Source organism: Morone saxatilis, unplaced genomic scaffold, assembly GCF_004916995.1.
Source record: "Morone saxatilis isolate NCDOM2014 unplaced genomic scaffold, NCSU_SB_2.0 Contig15, whole genome shotgun sequence".
NCBI classification, from domain to species: domain Eukaryota; kingdom Metazoa; phylum Chordata; class Actinopteri; family Moronidae; genus Morone; species Morone saxatilis.
Window position 1 is genome coordinate 19,542,033 of NW_023339707.1, and position 6,663 is coordinate 19,548,695.

The following is a 6,663-nucleotide window of genomic DNA, read 5'->3' on the forward strand; positions in this document are numbered from 1 at the left end:
TGTGTGTTAAGAGTTATAAGTTACAGACTAGGAACCCTGTATACACGCAGCACTGCACAAACAACTAAAGACAGTTATTGCCAGACGACTGCAATTATTTCATCCTTCCTCCTAACCTGAAAATGACCTTTGATATGTTGGCACCATTTTGTAATACAGCACCCTTTATGAAGGGTTTAAAAGCTGCAATTAATCGCCTTATTAATGGCTAATAAATAATTTACTAATGCTTTATAGCTCAGTTATGAGCCATTAATAAAAACAACTTTTGTGTTGCCAGGATGGCTTAAATCCTGCAGTTGCAGTTGTAATGTGTAGACCCTATGTATTAATGGATTACAACATTTATAACTATGTTTCGAAACACACAGGACACAACTTGAATATGTACCGAAAACACTCTGTTCCCAGAAATATTTTGCATTTCCAGTACTCTCTACAGTTCAGGTGTTGAATGCAAATCAACAGCTGGTCAAACTTTGCATTAGTCATCAGAAAAAGTGGAAACAATGAACCATCAAGCTTGCAGTTGTAAATGTTAATAAACTCTGAAAAAAAGGCTCACAGCTCTCTCACTTTCAATCATATTGAATTATAAATGCTACAGATGACTCATTTAAGTCAGTTGTAAATGTTAATAAATGGATTGTGGTCAAAATGTCCTGCTGCTCTCTTCCAAAAGGTTTGCAAATCTTATTGATGAAGGGATAAAAGGACAAAGCAAGTGTCATACTGGAGAGAGATCATTTCAACAGCCTGACAGCCCTAAAGGTGTCCTTAATGGTTGGCTATCATATAATTGATCTATACAGCATTAGTAAATCATTTATTAACCAACAATGAAGCCATTGGTTACAGTGCCTTTTACCAGGAAGTGGTACAGATATGTTTGTAAATGTGAACATGTGTGCGAAAAAATCCACAAAGAGCTTCTGTTGTTCCAGTTTTGAGGACTTTCTGGTGTCCCACAGGCAACAACAAACCGAGCCCAGATTAAAGTGCGGCTCCAGATGAAGCAGCTGGATCGGCTGCGTTCATTCATTACTGGACGAGTGCGGTGCGGCTGATTAGACTGATGAATCAATAACTGCAATCAGCACGGTAATGATAAACATATAAAGAAAAGCGATTCCAATGAACGAGTCGAAATTACCCGAGGGATGATCCGAGATAATCACTGAACGGTGAACAGTACATAAACGTCGAGAATGAGGCGTGTGATTCAACCGTGTGTGTGTGTGTTTGTGTGTGTGTGACATGCAATTTCCACTGCAGAACTTTAAAGACTGCTTGAATATTCACACAAGCACAAAGACAGCAGCCGAGAGCGGCGGCAGTGGACCTAAAGATGCGCTAGTGGGCGCCTTAAGAATGAAATCAATACTGTTGTACACTGGATTTCTGGTTCACACTGCACTCAGAGGACCCGAACCTGGAGATGAGCCCTTCCTGCACGGTTTGGTTAATTTACAGAATCCTCAAACCTTCACTCACACTCCTTCATTGCACAAAAAAGATAACACACAACAACCATACACTGACACGCAGGGATGATTTCAGGGCTGCGAGACATAAGCACACTTTATGAACCGCCCTGGTGAGGCAGAGAGGCGTCAATGCGTTCCTGTAAATAATTTCAGTGTATAGTAATTCATGCTAAATGCAGATATCAGGAGCAGTGGGAGCCAAAATCCTGGAGAGAGTTACAGTTCCACACCTCAATCTCTGCAACATTATTTACCCCCCCCAAAGAGGATCAATATCAATCAAGTATCCCTGATTCTGATTCTGATCTCTGGTGACAAAAAAAGGGGCAGCTCTGTCACATTCCCGAGCCTCTTCATCCTCGGCCTTCATGTGACAAAACTCTTGGAATTACTTGTCAGCTGCTTTAAACCGGTTTTTACACCAAGTCACCTTTTTATAACGACACAGAGGCAGTCTTTTAAACTGGGAAGCATCTATCATTTATTTTGTGTCTTATTCCAATTAACGAATCATCAGCTTCCACCTCGAGGTTAATTTATTGATCGGATTTTAAAATCCAGCTGATTTCCATGTAATTTGTCAAGCATCGATTTTTTACGCAGTCAGCTCCTGTCCTTATTTTTTGTTTTGTTCTTGTTGTTCTTGTTGTTCTTCTCTGGAATGCGTTACCAGCAGTGTCAGAAAAAGCTCGCCTTTGCTGGGGATCTAATTTGTGGCGCTTAATACAAAAAAAGAAAAAAGGAACGAGGGGACACATCATTTCCAATCTTGCGCGGTGGGCGGGAAGATTTGTGCAGTCAGTCAGACAGAAGGAGCACAGGAGAGGAAGAAAAGTAGGAAATCTGTGCAACCCCTGGAGTCTCATTCAGCACCACTCGCTACTGGACAGCGGCGGAGCAGCGGAGTTGATCGACAAACAGGAGATCTTGTTTCAAACCTCGAGTCTGGGAGTAACACCGCATCTGCACAGGGCGCTTTATCCACCCCTCCACAACTAACAACACTTCCTAATTCACACTGGCATTTTGACTCCCCACATCTGTTTTCTTTTTCTTTTCATTTAAAAAAAAAAATAAAAAAAATATATATATATATTTGTATCCGTGTGGCGGGTTTGGCAAGCGGCGTCCAAACAGGAGGCGAGTGCTGACTGGAGCTGTCGCTGCCAAACAAAGACGCAGGAAGAAAAAGAAGGAAAAACACACACCGGACGGCATCAGAGATCGCAGAAGTTCATTTTCTCCACTTTGGGCTCACTTACATCTGGATGATTTAAAGGTAAGAGTGTGTCCTCTCTTTTACAGTGTCACATTAGGAGCAGCGGGGGGTTTTAGGGAGCGCGGTGACAGGCATGCATCGCAGAGTTGCGCAGCTGTGTTGTGGCTTCTGTCTGTTAGAGTATGCTGCACAAATCTGTCTATCAAAGCTACTTGGACGCGTGTTTTGCCTGTTTTAAAAGCTATGTACGATCAGTTAAGGTAATTCTCGTTTTCTCGTGGCATTTGGGATTGAGCTCAGTCGCTCTTGCTGACTTTACAAACCCCTCTCCTTGTGGATATTGGTGTGTACGCGTTTGTTGGAGAGGTTTAGCCTCTGTTTTGGAGGGCTGTGGTCCCTCTCTGATCAACAGATGAATCACCTTTCCTGAAAGGCTTTAGGAGCACAGGAACGAGGCTGACATTTCTCATGGAGCTGATGGAGGAGGAGGGGGAGACTTGACAATACAATGAACCCCTTCATCAACTGTCTATGGGAGCCCCTTCTGCAAGCCCCTTTCTCTCCTTTCCGCTCCACTTGGCTGACTGTTGTTCCTCACATCCACACAAGCGAATCCGGGGAGTCCATAGGTCTAATTAATGCACAGATCAAGACTGGTCGGATAAATGAATGTAATTCAATTAAAGCAGTGGATGTAAGCGATGTAGGTGCTATTTTTAAGACGCCCTGAAATGTGTGAGCTTTTACCGGGTTGTTTGTGTAAATCGGTGGCAATTCGTCTTTGCATGTAATCATTTCCAAGTGAGACATGACGCCCTGGTGGGTCATATGGTTTGGTGACGCCTCACTTGATTATGCATCACTGTCAGAGGACGCATGAACCGCTGCTCATATTTCCGCTGCTGTTTTACAATGTTTAAACATTCAAATATGTATTTCTTGAGGAATGTTTCCACTGATGCGATGGGGCTGTGTAGTTTTCTTCAGGATTGACACAGAAAGAAAGAATCAGTTTGCACAGGCATCCTAGAGTGACATATTTAAACATTTCTGTGCATTTAGCTGGCAACCCCGTATTTGCTCAATTCCCACTTCTTATTTCTTCACGTCAGTCTGTGTTTTTCTGGTTTGTTAAGTTCCACTCTAAAACCCTCTGGATCTCTTCCTCTGAGTCATACATCCACATCTACCCTACACAAATGCCCCAATAGATTTCAGTTAGTGAAAATGAATTAATTAAGGCGATACACTCATTACTCTCAGATACATTAATAACTTAATAATTCTGCCTAAAAACAAAAACTGTAGCAAATGACAAACAACCCACAATAGAAATACATTGTTGGTCTTCAAAGACCAATCATATTCTCCCTAAACACTTTTTGAAAGCAGATGTACTCAAGCAGAAATGTTTCACAGAGCCACTAGAAACTTAATTTGAACCATTTCATGTTTCAAATTGGTAATAATTTTAGAAAAAAAAAACAACAGGAAAAATTGATCTTTTGAAGCCCTAAAACAGGTGCTTTGAAATACCAACCAGACTTTTCCTTTTCTTTAGTAAATTCCTAATTCTCAAAGTAGAAGAACAGGTACATAATTCTCCACCTAGTCTGAACCGTTGAGCAATATCACACTGTCTGGAGTGTAGATAGCAGTCACGGTATGATGATTATCCAGGGGAAAAAATTGTTTTCTCAACCTTCATGGTAACTTATTATGTACCACTATCAATTCTGGTATTAAATCAGGTGGATTGTAGATTAGCAATAATGAACAGCACTTTTTAAAATTCAAAATCATGATAAGTTAAGGTCCAGTCTGATCCAAAACTGGAGACAAACTCTTTTGGACTTTTATTTTCCTGCTTGGTGGTGCATTTGTACTTCATTATCCTGCGTTTACAGGATTTTCCTTCATTAATGCTAAGCTTTATCTGCCCTGCAGTTACCGCTTGGTCGTGCTGCTTTTAAAACAGAATATCAAGGTGTGCATTTGAGGAACAAAATGACCTCTTTTTTTGCCCTGAATGGAGCCTTATATCCAAAGCTGTGCACCACCCCCACCAAGATCCGCCAATTAAATGGCTGTGTTTGGTTTTCGGCTATTGAGGTTAGGGTTCAGGCCATAGTTCAGATTAGGGTCTGCCAATCGGAGGTGGGATTTGTAGGCAGCCTGGGAGGAAATGCTGCCCCAGAGGCCCAGTTCAAGGAAGGAAGCAATTACTGCAAAATTTATTGTTGACAGCCCAAAAAAATGCTTGCATCATAAAAAAACCCTGAAAAGTACAAATCTGCTGTGTGAAGGGGATACCTGAACATTTAAGAGTGTACCTGCATTATTCTGTACGTTTCTAATGGCAGAAAACATTAATTCAGAATTTTTCCTCATTAACAAGTTTCTACCAGAAACAAAAGAATGTCTCATTAAGATGCAAAGCTTGGAGAAGCTCTAATAAACAGAGTAAGACACTGACTGTCAGCACAAAGCCTTTTTAACCTTTACATCCAAATGAGTTTCCTTGTATTGTAATCTGTTCCAGAACTGATAATGTTCCCCTTATACCCAGAAAATCATCCAGGATATGTTTACTGTCATTTCCTCCATCTCTTGTAATTCATTCTCCATGCTGCTGTGAGTTAGTGTGACATTATAAGAACAGGGTGGGATGAATTATTCTCCTCTGCCGGCTTCTCTTCCTTTTCCTTTCAGGCTGAGCTGAAAGCGAGAGCATACGTCAGCCCTGAAACTCACAGACATCCCACAGTGGAGACAGACAGACAGACAGATAGGGAGAGGAGTTTTAGATATCCATTCCACTGTTGTTCCTTATCACTGCTTCTTGATCATGGAGTGTCCACACTCTGGATCACCTCCTCTGCTTTCTCCTCCTGGCTGTCCATCTGTTCGTCAGGGGGCCGTCTGCATGGCCTTGCTGCGTTGACCACAGTCTGATGATCTCCAAAACAACTGCAGATTCATTCCTCACACTCTCAACACAATCCTATTTTCCAAACTGCTGATTCTTCTTCTCGGTGATCCTTTAACAAGCTTTCCATTTTATAAGGCTTAGTCATTTCTGCCATATGTGTCTCTTGCTAAAATAGTTTTATTGCAGGCATTGGACTTTTTGGATAAAGTTTTCAAGTCCAGATGCTCTTGTGTAAAAAAACCACCATGGTGTAAGTAAACTCTCAGCGCATGAGAGCTGCCACACGCCTACAGGTTGAACATCTTCATTAGAGGGCTGTTGACACTAATCAGAGATGACATCTACTAGCACTCTGGTTAATTTACAAGATTTACTACACAAACAACGAAGCAAATAATCTCTCCATCCCAGCAAGATAGTTCTTCATAACAGAGACACATTTGACAAGGTCTCAAATTAATAGTTCTTATTAATAGTCACATGCTGGCCTCAGCAAAACTGCCTTCTGCTCACATTTTAAATAATGTGTCCCCATAATGGATCCACATCACTAATACATCTTCTATAACTCAGACAGTGTAATGTTCTGGTTTAACCTAGAGAGTCATGCAAGGTAAAGAACTAGTAATATATATTTAAATAGCAAAAAGGAATAAGCATCTTTATCAGCCTGACACATGACTGTAATGTTAGCTAGTCCCTCCTTTGTTGGCAAGACATTTTCTTCATTAAGCTGGATGTCTATATTTAATCACTCAATTCAATGTTTTAATGACTTAGTAAGATAAAGCTACAGGAAAATTAAAATCATAAATTTTTAACCGGAACCATTCATGATGCAACCATTTTTTGCCATCAGCTGCTACAATTGACATCAACAACCGCTCCCTTTACATTAATGTCTTCATCTTAATTTTCTGACTCAGTGGCTCAGCTCTGAACAGTCGTGAATGGTTTTGTAACAGATGAGGAAAGTTCCCAAATATGGCACAGTCCCCTTCCTTAGGCGTGGCTTGTGCTGTGTA